Consider the following 17,411-nt stretch of genomic DNA (forward strand, 5'->3'; position numbering starts at 1 on the left):
GAGGGCCGGGCTGGTGGTGGGGCTGAGGTTCTGGGAAGCTGACCCCCACTCCTCACAGCCCCAACTCTCCCACCCTTGCTGTTGGGAAGGGGTTCAGAGAGAATCAGAAAGACGTCACTGGTGCCTAGCAGGGCGTTGACCCCAAGCACAGAAGATCAGTTACTGTCTCAACAACCGGCCTCCCACCACAAGGCCTGCAGACAGCTCCAGAAACCCCCGCCCCTAACAGGGAGAGAACAGAGGCTTCCAGCCAGAGCGGACCTCAGATTTCTGATTCCTGATTGTCTCCCCCCCGAGACAGGAGAATCCTCAAGCCACATCTCCCAACAGGCCACCCACCCTTTCCCACCGCTGCGTTAACCCTTTGCCCGCTGCTGCTGGGTGGGGAGTTGGCACTGCCCCTTTGGGCTCCCGGGTGGGCAGGGAGAGAAGAGGTGCAGTAACCCCCAGAGGCCCCCACTCAGCCCCCCCACACACCCCTCAGCGCTGGAACCTGCAGGGCTTCACGTGTCCTGTCCTTCCACCTTCACCCCAGGGCCCTGGCCTCCCACCCAGCCCCAGCCTGCCTCTCTGGAAAGTTCACCGGAGCCCAGAAAGCCCTTCAAGGCGGGATCTGGTCCCACACTGGCGGATTCTCCCGTTACCGGAGACTCCTGACCCTTGCCCTTCCCAGAAGGAAGGGAAGTGAGAAAGCGCCTGGTTCCCGATGGGGTGGAAAACTTTGCTTCCTAGGAGCCCGGGGGCCAAAGTGAGTACCGGTGGGGGGGTGGGGTGGGCGGAGGATCTGAGAAGGCAAAACAGTCCTCCCTCCTAAGCACCTGGAACCTGGGACTGGCCTTCGCAGGGCATCGCCCACCCCCCAACACTCTTGTCCACTCGCCTCGTGATCTCGGACCTCCCCATGTCGCTCCGGTATTTCCCTCCAACCTCTCGCCCCAGGGCAAAAGCAGAACGGCGCCTTTAAGAGCCGCTCCGCTTACCTTTGCTCCGTTCACCCGGCGCCGCGGTGCCCCCTCCTCCGACCTCCCCTTCCTCCCCCGGCGCGCCGCCCGCCCAGCCGGCCGGACACAGCGCGCCGCCCGCGGGACTCACCGCGGGTGTCCTGGGGTCCGCGGCGCGCCGGCTCCAGCCCGCGACGGCCGGGGTGCCGCGGGTCTGGGCGCCGTACCCTGCGCCCTGCTGGGGTCCCTGCCCGGGCTCGGGGCGTCTTCCCCAGCTCCGGAAAGGTGAGCGGCTCCCCAGAGAAGCTGCAACCTGAGCTAGAAGAGGAGGAGGAGGAGGGAGAAGGGGAGGGGAAGGGAAGGGGTGGAGGAAGGTGGGGAAGAGCAGGGAGGGGGAGGAGGAGGAGGAAGGGAAGAGCCCGGCCCCCGCCAGAGTTTTTCACACGTATAAGTTGACTCCTCCCCCGTCCCTCCCGCCCTGCCCACAGCCGCTGCCAATCCCCAGGGCTCCCTCTGCCCGGGTGCCCACCCCTTTCTCCCACTCTGGGAACCAGGGTCCAAGTGCCTCTTCCGGTTTCGTTCCTAGGCCTGGCTTCTACCAGCCCTCTGGGACTGGCCCTGAGAGCCTTCACTAGGGGATGAGGCCCTCCGGATTCACCCAGGACTGGGGCCAGGTCACGGGGTGATTTGCTGAGTGTCCACCCCTACGTGTAGCCCTTCCAACCTTCTGAGTCTGAACCTGGATCCCAGCACCTGGCACCCCAGGAGCTAATGTGCATGGCCAGGTCCTGTTGGTCATTTTCGCCCTTAGAGTTCTTGACAACAGTATTCCTGGCAGGGCTGTCCCTCTGTCCTGTCCAGTGGAACTTGTCACTTACCTTTAGGTAAGTAAAGGTATTCATCACTCCCACTTCCTACCCTGATGAGTAATGCAGTTTGTCCTTTTGGAATTAAACCCCGCAGGCCAACTGAGAATCATCCAAGAAGCCTTACAGAATAGCTAGTGCTAGTCCAGCTTTCATTTTAGAGAAGGAGAAACTGAGACCCAGAAAGGATGTTGGATTGGCCCAAAGTCTCACAAGGTTAGTGGCAAGCCATGATTAGGATCCAGGCCAGTGGCCTCTCCTCCTCCCCCTCCACCATCGGACTTAAGGGATCAAAGGAAAACTGGGATGGAATGAAGTGGCCCCATCTAGGCCCCTCCCAGCCCTGCTTCCTCCTGAAGAAGAGATGGGCACCAAATCAGGGAGGTCTGTGGCCTCTGCCCTGCCAGTGGACATGGCCTCTGCAGTCTGGAGGCCCTGTCAGGGGTCTCTTGAGGAAGGGTAGTCTACAGTGGGGATGTGTTTCTGTTGAACCCTTTCTGACGATTGATCAAAAGTGAATGCCAGGGGCTTCCCTGGTGGCGCAGTGGTTGAGAATCTGCCTGCTAATGCAGGGGACACGGCTTCGAGCCCTGGTCTGGGAAGATCCCACATGCCGCGGAGCAACTGGGCCCGTGAGCCACAATTACTGAGCCTGCGCGTCCGGAGCCTGTGCTCCGCAACAAGAGAGGCCACGATAGTGAGAGGCCTGCGCACCGCGATGAAGAGTGGCCCCCGCTTGCTGCAACTAGAGAAAGCCCTCGCACAGAAAACGAAGACCCAACACAGCCAAAAATAAATAAATTAATTAATTAATTAAAAAAAAAAAAGTGAATGCCACTTCTTAAGTCCTAGGCTTTGAGCCTGAGGCCTTTCCCTAGAGAGAGAGACTGAGTTGTTGAGAATAGGAAAATTTTCTTTCTGGAAGACATGGGCCTGAGGTTTGCCCTTCAACGTCAGCCTGCATCCAACCTGTAGCACAAGATCTCTCGCAACTCCACAGGGCTTGGACTTGGGAGGGAGAAGGAAGACACTGGGCCCATCAGGAGAGTGACTTGTGGGGAGTCTGCAGGGCCACCTGGCAAAGGGCCTCCCAACTCTTTGCTACCTATGTTTTCCCTGCCAGGGCATGCAGATTTCCTAGGCACATGCACTTTAAGAATAAAACTGCTGAGTGTTGAAGGGTTGCAGAGAGCGGATGGATCCAGAGCCTCCAGGCTTTCAGGAAAGGAAGCAACCTTCTTGGCTCCATAATCCACGTGTGTGATAAGCGTACTAGGGGTGCAGGGAGGAGCCCATGCGGAGGCAGGGAAGGAGCTATGCTACGCAACTGTATTTTAGAGGATGAGAGAGAATGAAGCCAAAGGAACCAGGGGGATGGATGAGGTCAAGAGGTTTCAACAAAAGTTTTCTGAACATCTCTTATATGCCAAATAACGGCCAATTTACTGGGCACGAGGGAAGAATGAAATGCAGTCCTCCCCCTCCGAAAGCTCACTGTCTCATGGGGCAGTAAGTGACCAGTTCCGGGGCTGGAGGGCCAAGGTTAGAGCTGTGGCTGCCTGGAGGTGTGGTTCTGCTGCTTGAACTGAGGGTTACAGGATGAGAGGACAATGGAGGGGAGGAAGGGCTTTTCTGTTTTTCCAGCAAGGATAACATGTACACAGTGCAGGGGTGAGAAAATATGGCTACACAGCTCTGTGAGGTCAGAGCTTAGAGTTGGTGGGGCTGGAGGTGACTTCGTAAAGGGAGGCAGGTGCTGGATTTTGAAGACCCTTCTACGTACACCATGGCTAACGAGCCAGGACCCTCTCCTGACAATACAAGGCAACCTGGAGCATTTCAGAGGAAAGCGGTATCACCAGGTCTGTGATTTAGGACAATCCTTCTGGCAGTCAAGTGGAGGATTGATGGTGGGGTCAAATCTAGACATGCGAACCCCAATTTCTAGGCTGAATCTGGTGAAACATCATGCAAGCTTAGACTAGTGCAGTGGCAGCAGGGAGGAGAGGAGGAGAGATAGTTAGGAGACAGGGTCACGGAACTTCGCACCTAGAAGTTAAGGGAGTGGAGAGTGTCAAGGTTGGAACCACTGGTGTGATAGGCCAAGCTGGGAGCTCCTTAGGGATGCCTTGATTCCCAGAACTTCCTTGTATTGGCTGTGTGCCCTTGGGCAAGTGACTTAAACTTTCTGAGCCAAGTTTTGCAATCTGTATACAAAGGTACTAAAATTGATGTGTGTGCTTGTTGTGCATATTAAAGATAATGTATGCCAAGGCACAGGGCTTGGCTTGTAACAGGGACTCAATAAATAGTAGATGTAATTACTGTTGTTTATACATTCAACAAACATTTATTGAGCACCTGCTATGTGCCAGGGTCTGTACCGGATGGATCCTTGGGATTTCAATCAGTCTCCATTCTTATGCAGGTCGGCATCCCAGGGAGAGAGATGTGTAGAGGAAGAGCTACCTAGCAAGGCAAAGGTAACTCCAAGAGGGATCCCTTAACTGTGCCCAGGAGAATCAGGGACAACTTCACAGAGGAGAGGTGACAGCTTAAATGATGTAGGGTCAGCTACCTGCTCAGAGACTATCACATCAGCCCCCCACCCCCTGACATGGGATTGCATTTCAGAGTCTTTGACATCTTCAGTTTTGAAGGCAATGCCTTGCTCCTTGGGATTGGGGGAGGGAGATGGGCTGCAGATGGGTGTCTGTATGGAGTCTGTATGGCAAATGGAGCCTTGGGAGCCCCAGGGAAGGGCATGAGCAAATGGACAGGTAGAAGGGGGAGCCAGGTAAGAGTGACCATAGGCATGTGGGTGGAGCTTGCTAGCAGGATAAAGAGCCTACGTGTGTGTGTGTGTGTGTGTGTGTGTGTGTGTGTGTTTGGCTCATCCTAATTTTTCTGCTCCCTTTCTCTGCCCTTCGGAAAATTGCCTCCAAATCCTTTGGTGACCCCACCCTTCTTCCATGCCAATTTTCTTTCCATACATCTCTCAACAAGCCCAGCTTAGTAGAAGCAGCACTACCTGTGTCCTCCACTAAGGAGGGACGCCCACGCTGCTGCCCCACCAACCAAAACCTCAGGCTTTAAAGTCACGTAGATGGTATGACCTTGGGCAGTTACTCACATCTCTGGTTTGCCCGTTTGTAACATGGAGATGGTAATAGTCTCTCTCTCTTGGGGCTGTTGTGAGGTTTTCATGAGATGTAAACCTAGCGCCTATCAATGCTTGTTTCCCTTCCCTGCAGCCCAATAACTGCCTCCTTGCAGAGGGTCAGACAAGACTCTCTCAGCTGGGGGTTTCCCCTGGTGCCCCAGCTCCTGGGGCCTCTCCCCTGCAGGCCCCTCCCCTCTGCTAGCCTAAAGGGTCTGCGGCATTCCTGGGAGGCTCTGGTGGCCCTAGCACAACAGGCTGGCAGGCCTGAGCAGCATGACAATGGGGGCCCCAGGGGCAGCCCAACCCACTCTTCCTTCTGATCCTGTCCCTCCTCCCCACTGCCAGTGACATGCTGCTGCTCTGCAGATAGGACAGGCATCCCTGGGTGCCTGAGGGCTGAGTGGGGAAGCTGGAAACAGCTCTCCCTCACAGACTGTGCGGGCAGCACATTTGAATAGCTTCTGAAAAACCAAAGTTCAAGCCCGCCCCACTTTCTCCTGGGAGGCGCAGCATCCAGACAGGGAGAGTTCAGCCAACAGAGAATCTCCTTCCTGCAACACTGCTGCAGGCTCTCCTCCTTTCTGGCCCCTCCTGCACCCAGGCAGGCACAGTCTCCAGGAGCACTGCAGGAACCCTTGGAAGGCCCAGAGACCTGACTCTGCCCCTAAGGTGCAGGAGTCATTTCTTTATCTGGGCCTCAGTTTTACTCCTCTGCAAAATGGGAATAATGTGAATGCCTGACTCTCAGGAGGATTCCATGAGAGTGTGAATGTCAAAGTGCTTTGTAAACTATAAAAAATCTGCATGTGTGTGAGATCATTAGTGTTTGACCAAAGAGCCCTTCTTAGGGTTCTAGGAGACAAGTGAAGACAAGAGAAATGAGAAACTAAGTAAGAACAGAGAGAAACTCTCCCCAAGGGCATGTATGTCCTTGGCAGGGAGGAGGGAAAGTGGCAGCAGAGACCTGAGCCCATGGATCAATCCCCTATGCCCTAGCTCCTTAGGCTGTACTAGTCAGTTGGAAAAGCAGGATGTGGCTGGACTCAGCCAGTTCTTACTCCTCCACTGAAGAAACCCAGGCCATTGTTTTCCAGTGATATGTGGAGAGTGGGGATGAGTAGGAGAAAAATATCATTTACCTGATTCCATTGTAATTCCAGTAGAGAGCCTGGAAGTTTCCACTTTATCACTGCACCAAGCATCCTCTCCTCACTGTTTGTGTGTACACATGTACACACACATACTGCCCCCCATGCACGACCACTCCAGACCTCAGATCGGGCAACAGCTGCATCCCTAGAGGGTTCTAGGACAGGGTGGACACATAAACAGAGTTAGCCAATCACAGCCCTGTTGACCCTAGCAACCATCAGACCAATTAGAACCCCACCCCTGTATCCAGCAGTGCCTCCCAAACATACCACACACACACACACACACACACACACACACACACACCCTTCAGGTCGCTGCATTATCACGACAATGAAACCACCACCCAGAGCTGAGAAAATGGGAAAGTGGCCCTCCTCAGCAACGAGACTGACAGTCACTGGGGTGAGAATGCAGGCAACACTGGCTGGGGTTAGGTCACTGAGTAGGGTTCCCCTGCAGGATGAGGGAGAAGAGAGGCAGCTGGTCCACCTAGGCTTTCTAAATAGCTTTTTTTTAGACATGGGCCTCAGTTTGCTCATCTATAGACGGGGTCAGAGGCTCCTGCTTGTATTATAGTATGTGCTCAGAGCATGTAATTACTTTTCAACTAATAAATAAGGATGGGAACTACAGATTTTCTTTTCAGAAAACCTGAAGAATTTTGAATCTTCTGAGAAAAAGAAAGTTGATTGGTCCCCAGAAAGACCTAAAATCAAACCCTAAAATTCCGCTCATGGGTAGATTATAGAGTTGGAACTCAGTTCAACTTGAAAACACTTACTTGGTATCTACCGTTTGCCAGGCACAGATGCTGACTTTGGCTATGGCCAGGTGGACTTTAAGAGGCCTGCAGAGCGTGTTGGTGGAGAAGTCTGGAAGTCCAGGAGACCCGCTGGGTGGACCTGGAGGCAGGTGCTGGTAGGGATGGCAGACTGCCTTAGGGAGACTCTGCTCAGGGCCAACGAGAAAGCTGAGGCTTGGACACTGTGTGCCCCACTGCTAAACTGGCTTCTCGCTTCCATACCCCAGAATCCTCCTTTCAGCTACCGGAGCGTTTATCTTAGTTAAAAACGGAAAGCTGACAATGGGCTCCTCTGCCCAGCTGCATCTGATAGCGCCTCAACAGTGAGCCTTTGGGCCCCTAAGACGTCCTTCAGAATCTGACGAACGCCGAGGAACTTCCTTCCTAGAATCAAAAACACATATGCACACTATTTTTCATTCATTTTTGGGAGCTCTGGGCCTCTTCAATCTCATTCATGGAGTTGCTTGTGGAGGCATGGCCTATGAGTCCCCTGTGACCCGGCCTCTGCCTGCCTCGTCAGCTTATCTTGACCTCCCCCACTGATTTATGCCCAGCCACATCCAGCTGCATGAGCTTCCCTTGCACACCTACTGTGTTTCACTGCTTCATGACTTGCATATGTTGTTCTCACCAACTACAGGGGCTTCCTCCTGGTATCTAGTTAACTCCTATTCATTCTTCAAAGCCCAGCTCAGGAGTCACCACCTCCTTGACAGGGTCCTCGATGCTGTCCAGACAGGCTTAATCACTCAGCAGTCTGAAGCGCTTCTGTTCTGTCTACACACTTCTCTCGTTGAGTGCCCCCCAATACATGGGGACTCTGCATCTGTCTTCTTTACTGGGGTATGAGCTTCCTGAGGCCAAGGATCACATCTTTAGCCTTTGTATTCCCAGTACCTAGTGTATAATAAGCCTGGAGAACCAAAACGGTGGAACGGAATTGGCAGAGGAAACAGCTGACAAAGGAGGTGGAGAACGAGCCAGGAGTCAGGAGCAGAGAGGGTGTCAAGAAGGAAAGAGGCATCAGGAGGAGCCTGGAGGTCAAGGTAGTTAAGGACTGAAAGGCATCATTGAATTTGGCAACTAGGAAGTGAACAGTCCCAGTTTTCCTGGGACTCGTCTAGTTGTAGGATGAAAAGTCCTGGGCAAATGGAGGTAGTTGGTCACCCAACATTGGTGACCTTGACGAGGGCAGTTCTGGAGGATGGGGCCTGATGTGGAGGGCCGAGGGGTGACTGGAAGGTAGGGAAGGGAGATTGGGGGTACTGGCGACTGCTGAGCTGTTAGGCTGTGCAGGAGTGGGGAGCAGGAGGAGCCTGGGGGGCTCTCCTGGTGCCGCCACTCTGGAGAGAAAGCAAACAAAGCTGGTGTCAGGAGCACTGTGGGCATCTGGTGACTTCTTCCTGAGCGGCTCCGAGCCTGCCACCTCTGTCACCCAGCTGGTCCTCCACCACCCTGAGATCCCTGCAGCACCAGCAGCTTCCCATTCTCTGTGTCTGTGTGTTTTGTCCAGTGAGCACAATGGGTCCTGCATGGATGGGTCGGGGCTCCTCTCTTCTTCTGAGTTGTTATTTAAAAGTCTTCTTTGCGTTTGGGTATCTTGTCCAACTAATTAGATGCTGAACTTCTCGAAGGCAGGGATCACGTCCTCCCTCCCTGCCTCCCTTGCCTCCCCCTTTCCTTCCTTCAGTAAACGCTAATTAAGTGCTGCCTCTCCAGCAGTCATGATGATGGGTACAGTTGCTGCTCTCAGGTGTCTCACAGTCTGGGTTCAGGGCTCCTGAATGTGGGGAATGTTATACCCTGGAGCAGCGGAGAGCTTCAGAGAGTCTGAAAATCCATACTGTTATAGGCTGATATTGACTCTGTGTGTGTGTGTGTGTGTGTGTGTGTGTGTGTGTGTGTGTGTGTGTGTCAGAGACAGAGACTGCACGGTTTTAAAGAGAGAAACTCTACAAATGAATGTATTCAAGTGGAGTCAATCTGCTGGATTCAAGTCTTATCTGTGTGATGTGGCAAATTATCCTCCACTCTGTGCCTCAATTCCCTAATCTATGAGGTGGTGATCAGAGAGTACCTTTCTCATAGGGTCATACTGAGGGAGGGCTTAATGGGAAATGTATGTAAATAACTTAGCACGGTGCTTGGAACAGAATAAGAGGACAATCAGTGTTAGCTATTATTCTTCTTGAAAGAGAGCAAGAGAAGCATTTGTGAGACTCTCAAAGGGTTCTATGATCCAGAAAAGACCGAGAGCGAGTGGTCCAGCGGGTGAGGCTGACCCCTGTGCTGACAGTGGGGCATGCTGTGACAGGTGCTAAAGGGGCATTAGTCTGAGGGGCAGTCAGGGCACCTTGAACTTCCTCTCTGCCTCTCCCAAGCACCAAGCGGCTCAGGACCCTGCTCTAAACAATGGCTCAGGAGTAAAGACTTTGAATGGACCCCCTGTGGCCACTGAGTAGCATGTTCAGGTTGGAACAACATGTGAGGAGAGACCAGAACTCCTTTCTCCCAGTTGGATGGATTAAAGGGGGGAAAAAAAAGAAGAAGAAGGCCTTTGCTCCTGATCACATTAAAAAACAATAGCCTCCACAGCAATTAGGCCCCCGTAAATTACAGAGCGTTCCTCTGTCAGCTGGCTCGGCACTATCTCATTAGCCAGGGTGCCAGAGACGCTGCACGCCCTGCCGGGAGCCGCCTCATTGCCAAGTGCCTGCTCCATAATTAAACACAAAATCCCAGTCTCTTCAAGGCACCCGCCCGCCCCTCCTGGGGGATAGGGAGGCAGTGGACAGGGCAGGGCAAGGGCAAGGGCAAGGCCTGGCTATGAGCCCTGCTCAGGGGAAGGGAAACTAGAGGGGCATGAGTTGTGAGTGGGGAGTCCCAGGCCCCCCCATGACCTTGGGAGGAGATCTGAGAAGTCCTCAGGGAAAGGAAGTGAAAGGGCATGGAACAAGGGAAGGGACCCCACCTTCTACCTGGACACCCAGGATCGAGAGCAAATGGGCCAGACTGGCTTCCCAGGAGATTCTGAGTTGGACTTCTGGAAGGCAAGTCTGGGAAAGGTAGGGAGTGGGGGGTGGCCGTGAAGTCTTTGCTCCAGGTTTGTCTGAAAACATCTAAGGACCCCACCCCCCAACACATACACACACACCCCCACACACACCCACACACACACACCACACACAAACCACACACACGCACACCACACACACCCCCACACACACACAACACACACACACACACCACACACACACCCCACACACACACCCCACACACACACACCCCCCACACCCCCCCCACACACACACCACACACACGCACACCACACACACACCACACACACGCACCCCACACACGCACCCCCACACACGCACCCCACACACGCACCCCACACATGCACCCCCACACACGCACCACACACACGCACCCCACACACGCACCACACACACCACACACGCACCACACACCCACACACACCACACACACACGCACCCCCCCACACACACCACACACATGCACCCCACACACGCACACCCCCCCCACACACACCACACACATACACACACACCACACACACACACACACACACACATCATTGGTTCTCAGTCATCCAGGGACTGATGGGGATGGTAGCTGGGGCAGGGGAGGACTCGGGGGGGGGACAATATGGCCCCCAGAGGCCCTTGTAGCCAGAACTGGAGTAACGGCTGGGCCAGCAGACAGGTGCACAAGATGGAAATATAACAAGATATGTGTAGGAGAAATCATTTGACAAGCCACTTAGGGCACAGGTGAGCACCCTTCACCGTCAAGAAGGCTCTAGTGACAAGAGAGTGGGGTGGGCTAAACAGCAGAGCTTTTGCTTTGCTGAGTGGGGAGCACAGACCAACTGGGAAGGCAAGAGGGGCCAAGCGTGGTCCCAGCAGTTCTTCTCTGCCCACCCCCACAGAGCCCCTGGCCTCTCTTCTAAATCCACTTTGAACAAGTGAAGAGATATCCTCATGAAGGGGTGCCAGTTGACCGGCCTGCCCTGGACGCCCACACGTCTCCAGCCAACCACGACCACCAGCCGAAGGATGGAGAAGACGCTCCAAGGTGCCTGTAGCACTTCTTCCCACGCTGCTGCGCAGGGCCCAGAGTGAGGATGGGGCAGGAGAGAGGAGACTGGAGAGGAGGCAGCTGCCTGGGGCCTGGGGAGGGGAGCACCACACCCCCTAGAGTTCTCTCCCCTCTCCCCCTGCCTGAGCAGCTTGGGCCTGGATGGTGTGATGTTCCAAGCTCCAGCTCTGGCAGCTGGATCCTGATGGAGAAGGACAGCACCATAGAGAAAACATTTAGCACAGGCAAGATGGCCAGTTCACTGGGGCCAGAGACAGGGAGACCCAGAGGCCAGAGCTGCTGAAACTGGGGCATGAATAGAGGTAGATGCCACTTGGCATACATCTGCAAGGCATTTCATGTTAAACTGGGCAGCTGGATTGGTGGCCAGTGCCCAGCTAGAGCCCAGGGAACTAACTCTGCTGAGAGTCAGAAGAGTGCACAGAAGCCCCGGGCCGGCCCCTCCCCCGTGGTGGTTCTCCTGGCTCTGACTGGCCCCAGACCAAGGCTGCTGCCCCTCTAGCCCTCCCCAGTCTGGGGACGGCAGGAGGGTGAGGACAGCCTTGCAGTGGTGACTCACAGTGCTGGCCTCTGAGGCTGGCACAGCCCAGAGAAATGCCAAGGTGGGCCGTGCTCCTCTCACCCCCTCTCAGAATCCCAGCACATCAGCAGCCCTGGGCCAGGCTTGGGGCAGGTGCCCAGGGCAGAGGGAAAGCAGCTGCCCCATTCCCACCTCAGCCTGGAGGAACCATGTTTCCCAACCCAGCCTATCCTGCCGGGACCAGCTGGGAGCCCTTTGCCACCACACCTTGTGAACCCAGCCCGGTGACCATTGTTCCCTGGAGCCACAGCTCATTTTCCTGGGGGCTCCTCCCAGGCCCGCTTCCCCTTTTCCTGCAGCCTGGGAGGGGCTGGGGCTCCAGAGCAGCCAGGTGTGGCCTGAGGGCTGGGAGGGGAGCCAGGCAGACAGGAAGGGTCAGCATGGGTCAGGAACCAGAAGCAATCTGGACAGGCCCCGGGTTGGGGGGCACGCCTAGAGGAGTGAGGAAGAAGTAGGGAGTTATACTCACAATCCCTTTTTCTCTGGGGTGAGCCCATGACCAGAATGGTGTGGATTAGCAGGGCCTCCCAGGAACACACGCTGTCTGAGTGATGGAGCAGATACTAGACCTGCTCAGCTCAGGTATACCTGAATGATCAGCTGGGTCCAGGGCCCCTACATCTGAATGAACAGGAATGTCTGATCAAAATACATCTGACTGTGCCAGGTACTACCAGGTGAAAATGCACCTGAGTGCCCAGGCACTGATGGTAAGTCTCTCCTTGTGAACAGGTGTGACTGGGTACAATACCCGAATATACCAGGCTGCCCCAAATCAGACCTGAGTGCCAAATGACCTGGCAAGAAAGACCTATTCCAGGGAACCAGCTACTCCAGGTGACAGCCCAGACTCATAGGTTGGTATCTGGCAGTGTCTGGTGCAGCCAGGGGAAGGAAGGGATTGTGAACAGTCTGGACCCTCAGGCCTACTGTTTGCCCCAGTGAGTTTGCCCCTGGTCCCTCTGAGACATTAATACCACTCAGCATTTCTTCCTCAGGATCCCAGCCATTTATGAACCCACGGCTCCACTCTTAGTTAAACAGCTGGTGACTGAACCTGATCCAATATTTATTCCTGGAGAGAGGGCAAAAGGGCAGGTGTCACCTTAGGCAGCTGAAGCTGCAGTTGGCTGGGTTCTGGGGGAGGGAAGTGGAGGGGAAGGGAGGATGTGCTCTCTTTACTTGGGTACCAGAGGGTTTCTCAGACCTCAGGTGTGCCCCCAGGCAACCATCTCCCTCCTCTTCCTGGCATGGGCTGGGAGGGACTGGAAGGGGACTTTGTCCCCAGGGAAATGTCCCTAAGAGGGTGAAAGTTGAGTAGATGAGGGACCTCAGCCAGGAGCTGTCAGAAACCCAAACCTCTCCCTTGAGACAAGAAGGCCCCCAGGTCCTGCCCAGGACCCAGTGGGAGGCTTCCATGGAAGGAGGCCTCCCTGCAGGGAATGGTCAGCCTGCTTTTCCCTGAAAGGGGACGGGGAAGAGGAAAGCAGGGGACTGGGGTGAGGCCCCTCTGAGGAATGGAAGTAGGTGGTGCCCGAGCAACAGGGCTGGGCTGCCGCCCCAGAAAGGAGTCAGACCCACCGAGACTCTGTAAGAGTCCAGAAACCTGGTAATTTCCCCACATTAGGCATTGTAATTCTCCCTGGCATGATTAGCAATAAACCTCGAAACCTGATGTAAACCGCCAATTTCTTTAAGAAAGAGGAGCTGAGAGATCTCCCTCACTGGCCAGGCCTGGAGGAGAAGCCCTAGAGAGAAGAGTGAATTTAGGCTGCTTCAAAGAGGGCGAGGAGGGGGGCAAGGTTGGGGGGCTTGCTGAAGAAAGAAAAGGTGGGGTAGGGGTGGCCGCCAGTGTGTTTTCCTGATGGGAACTGACTTTACTGGGTGCCTGTTGTGTGTCAGGCACTTTATGTAGATCATAGTTAATCCTCATGATAACATTAAGTAGATATTGTTATCCCGTTTTACAGATGAGGAAACTGAAGCTTACGAGAGTTCGAGTGACCTTCCTAGTCACCTAGTGAGAGGCATAGCTGAATACAAATCCAGGTCTGACTGAGTCCAGAGCATGTGTGCTTTCTGCAATGCCTTGATGCTCAAGCCAGGCTCCAGGTGCCCTCCAGATAACACAGTCCAGAACAGGGCATGTCAAACCAGGGGAGGGAGTCTCTGCCACACCTCAGAGCGCCCACACTCAGATGTCGTGACCCCGGCAGCCCCCAGAGACTGTACATCAGAGGCAGCACCACTCAAGAGAAGAACACAGGTTCTGGCCTCAGAAAAATCTTGATTCAGATACCACTCATTAGCCTCTGTGCCCTTGGGCAAGTGGTTTAACTTCTCTGAGCCTAAATTTTCTCATCCATGAAGAGGACCTAATCATGGCTACCTCATAGGGCTATTTGAGAATTAAATGAGATACTGGATATAAAGAGTCTAGCACACAGTAGGTGCTTAATAAATGATAGTTTCTGGCAGGGCTGACTTCTCGGGCATGTAATCATGCATCTCACGGGGCCCTGTGCTCAGAATGGCACCACACTTAGGAGGCTCATGCTTGGTTTAATGCTTTATTGTTGCCTTCTTGAAATTTTTAATACTTTTTGAATAAGGGACCCAGCATTTTCATGTTGTATTGGGTCCCCCAATCCTGCTTATTGGTCTGGGTTCAGTTTCCTGGATCCCACACTCTGGAACAAAATTCCGTTTCATCATTTCATGGTTTTCTAGGCCCCGGGAAGTATTTCTCTGCCTACCCTTTCTGCCCGTGCTGTTGCTTACAAGAAATTCAGAGAGAGCTGACAGAACCGTGTCTCCCTTTGGTTTCCAGCACCGTTAGGGTGGTGGGAGAAGGTCACCCCCTCCTCGTTCCGAGGAGAGCCGTGAGCCTGGGCTCCTGGGAGTCAGCATCGTCTCCCTGATGCCAGCAGCCCTGTTAGGATTAAAGCTCCGCAAGGTTGGGAACTTTAATCCCCTACCCAGCTCCTGGGGCGTGGGCCGCTGGTCCGGGCAGAAGTAGAGCTCTGAGCAATGTCAGGAAATGATGGGCAGGGCAGGCCTCCAGACATGGCAGTTCCCAGGATTGGAACCCGAGGTGGAGCCAGAGGCCACCCTCCCTCGGTGCAGACTGCTCCGAGGCTTCTGACCTCCAAGGCTCTGCCCCTTAGCTGTTTTTAGACTCCAGTTCCCAGGGGCCCAGCTGTTTGCTAAATTGGCAGCCTGGGCCCACCTTCTGAACTCTGAGAAGCATCCTGCAGGGGAAATAGAAACTGATCGGCTGCAAGGTTGTCTGTCTTCTCTCATTCGCTCTCAAAAGACTTACCCCATTTCTAGGTCTAGGAGCCTTTTACAAGAACGCTGGAGCAGGGTGAGGGAAGATGAGGGAGAAGATAGTGGAAGAGGAGTCTGGGGTGCAGCTGCACAACCAGGGAGAGGAATCATAAGCCCACCCAAAGACCGTGAAATATCAGAGTCAGAAGGGACCTTTGAGAAACTGAGTTCAGAGAGGGAAAGTAAGTCACCCAAAGTCACACAGTGAGGACTGGAACCTGGGTCTCCTAATGCCCAGCCTGGGATCTTTCCATCACATCATTTGTCTTCAGATTCAGAAACAAATTGGGGTAGTGAGAGAAAAAAATAGACAGCTCCCCTCATCTTCTGTACACACACACACATATTCACAAACAAACACTAATTCCTCCTGGAGACTGGTAAAGGGAGGTGCTAGACCCTGGTCAGGTAAAAAGGGCATCAGGGTAGGGAGGTACGTGCCCTCTGACCATACCATTGGCATGGCCTCTTGAATCTGAGGCTTTGGGGTGGCATGATGTGCTATGCTTCTGCCAGGACCCTTCTCCCAGTGGCTGATCTGACAAGGCTGCTACCTTTCTGAGTCCCCAGGCTGAGATCTTGGGGCCTCTTCATGGGAAGGAAGGACCTGGAAAGTTTCCCATTTAGTGTGGGTTTTAAAGATAATAACATTAATTGCTAATATATACTAAGCACTTAGTATATGCCAGCACCATTCTAAGAGCTTTTCATGTATCAATTCATCTAATACCTACCCAACCCTATGGAGATAGATACTCTCATTGTCTCTTTTTATTTTTTAAATTTATTTATTTTATTTATTAATTTTTGGCTGCGTTGGGTCTTCATTGCTGCGTGCGGGCTTTCTCTAGTTGCGGCGAGAGGGGACTACTCTTCACTGTGGTGCGCAGGCTTCTCATTGCAGTGGCTTCTCTTGTTGTGGAGCGCGGGCTCTAGGCATGTGGGCTCAGTAGTTGTGGCTCACGGGCTTAGTTGCTCCGTGGCATGTGGGATCTTCCCGGACCAGGGTTCGAACCCGTGTTCCCTGCATTGGCAGGTGGATGCTCAACCACTGTGCCACCAGGGAAGTTCCATTGTCCCTATTTTAAAGTTGAAGAAACTGAAACACAGAGAGGTTAAGTAACTTGCCCAAGGTCACAAAGCTAGTAAACAGTAAAGCTGGGATTTGAACCTAGGCAGCCTGGGAGTGGGTAGCCTGTGCTCCTCCATCACTCCCCAGATGAGTGCTACCTTTGGGTTCCTAGTTCAGTGCTCTTGGCAGTGTAACACCTGCTTGATCCCCATCCAGTAGGGTTTTAGTTAGAAAAAGCTATGTATATTTCTATTTACATATACATTTACCCTCTGATTCAGCTCCCCTTTCCTCCCACACCTGGGTGACAGGCACTGTTGTCCAACCAGGAGGTAAATCTACAGTTGGGGGAGCTACTTCTCTCTTCGAGCCCCTCTTTCCTGCCCCTCAGAACACCCCTTAGTGGCCTATGCTGCCACCTTCTGGCCACAGAGTGTTAAGACAGCCCCTGTGGGTGTTTTTCAGCTGTTGATTCCCAAATATATATATTTTTTGTTATTCCAGATTTTTTCCAGCTTTATTGAGATGTAACTGACATATAACATTGTGTAAGTTTTTTTAAAGATTGGATTATGTTTACTGACTCATAACGTAGCTTGAAACACAATCTAGAAATCCTTGTCAACACCAGGTTTTTCCCCCATTTTTAACTGAAGTATAGTTGATTTATAATGTTTCAGGTGTATAGCAAAGTGATTCAGATATATATATATATATATATATATATATATATATATATATATATATATATATATATATATATATATATATATCTCACTATTGTGTAAGTTTAAGGCATACACGGGTGATGACTTGATATACATACATATTGTGAAATGGTTACCACAATACCTTTAGTTAACACTTCCCATAGTTAACTTTTTTTTTGGTGATGAGAACTCTCTGCCCAAATCTATATCTCTTTTGAGACCCAGGTCTGTGTGTTCTGATGTGTATGGCTCTCGTACCCCAACACCCTGTAACTCCCCTAAGTTCAGAGCTGGCACTAGAACCCAGGGCTCCTGGCTCCTGACTCAGTTCTTACATCACAGCACCACACTGTTTCTTCAACAAGGCAGCAGAAAACACAGACAAAATGAGGGTCTGGAGAAGGACAAGACAAAGATCACTTGCTGGCTGGTGCCAGAGTCAGGATTTAGACCCACGCCAGGGTGGCAGCAATACCCAGGGGGGCGGGGGGACTTTCTGGAGCATTCCATGTCACTGCTGGGGGTTTGGAGAAGGGATAAGCCTTCTAAAACATACAGGTAAGGAAGTGTGAAGCTGAAGGGGGTTGAGCAATCCAGGGCGGCTAGACAAAGGCTTTGTGGCTGAGGAGAAGGGGGAAAGGGGTTGATGCTGGGACTCCCTGCCCCG

General features: G+C 53.1%; 1 protein-coding gene and 1 long non-coding RNA gene across 4 annotated transcripts in view; one reads left to right on the forward strand and one right to left on the reverse strand.

The window, feature by feature from the left end:
* Window positions 1–1,361, reverse strand: part of CDK18 (cyclin dependent kinase 18) — a 25,398-nt gene extending 24,037 nt beyond the window's left edge. For all 3 annotated transcript variants that reach the window (XR_014247892.1, XM_082404091.1, XM_082404089.1), the window contains exon 1: window positions 1,093–1,361. The gene's annotated coding sequence lies outside the window, so the exon portion shown is untranslated. The remainder of the gene's footprint in view (window positions 1–1,092) is intronic.
* Window positions 1,138–10,010, forward strand: LOC309634199. The gene is made up of 3 exons (XR_014247899.1): window positions 1,138–1,226; window positions 1,905–2,023; window positions 2,380–10,010. It is a non-coding gene; the product is annotated as an uncharacterized lncRNA (long non-coding RNA).
* The last annotated feature ends 7,401 nt before the right edge of the window (window positions 10,011–17,411 follow it).

Source organism: Balaenoptera borealis, assembly GCF_965194805.1.
Source record: "Balaenoptera borealis genome assembly, chromosome: 1".
In the NCBI taxonomy this organism is placed as follows: domain Eukaryota; kingdom Metazoa; phylum Chordata; class Mammalia; order Artiodactyla; family Balaenopteridae; genus Balaenoptera; species Balaenoptera borealis.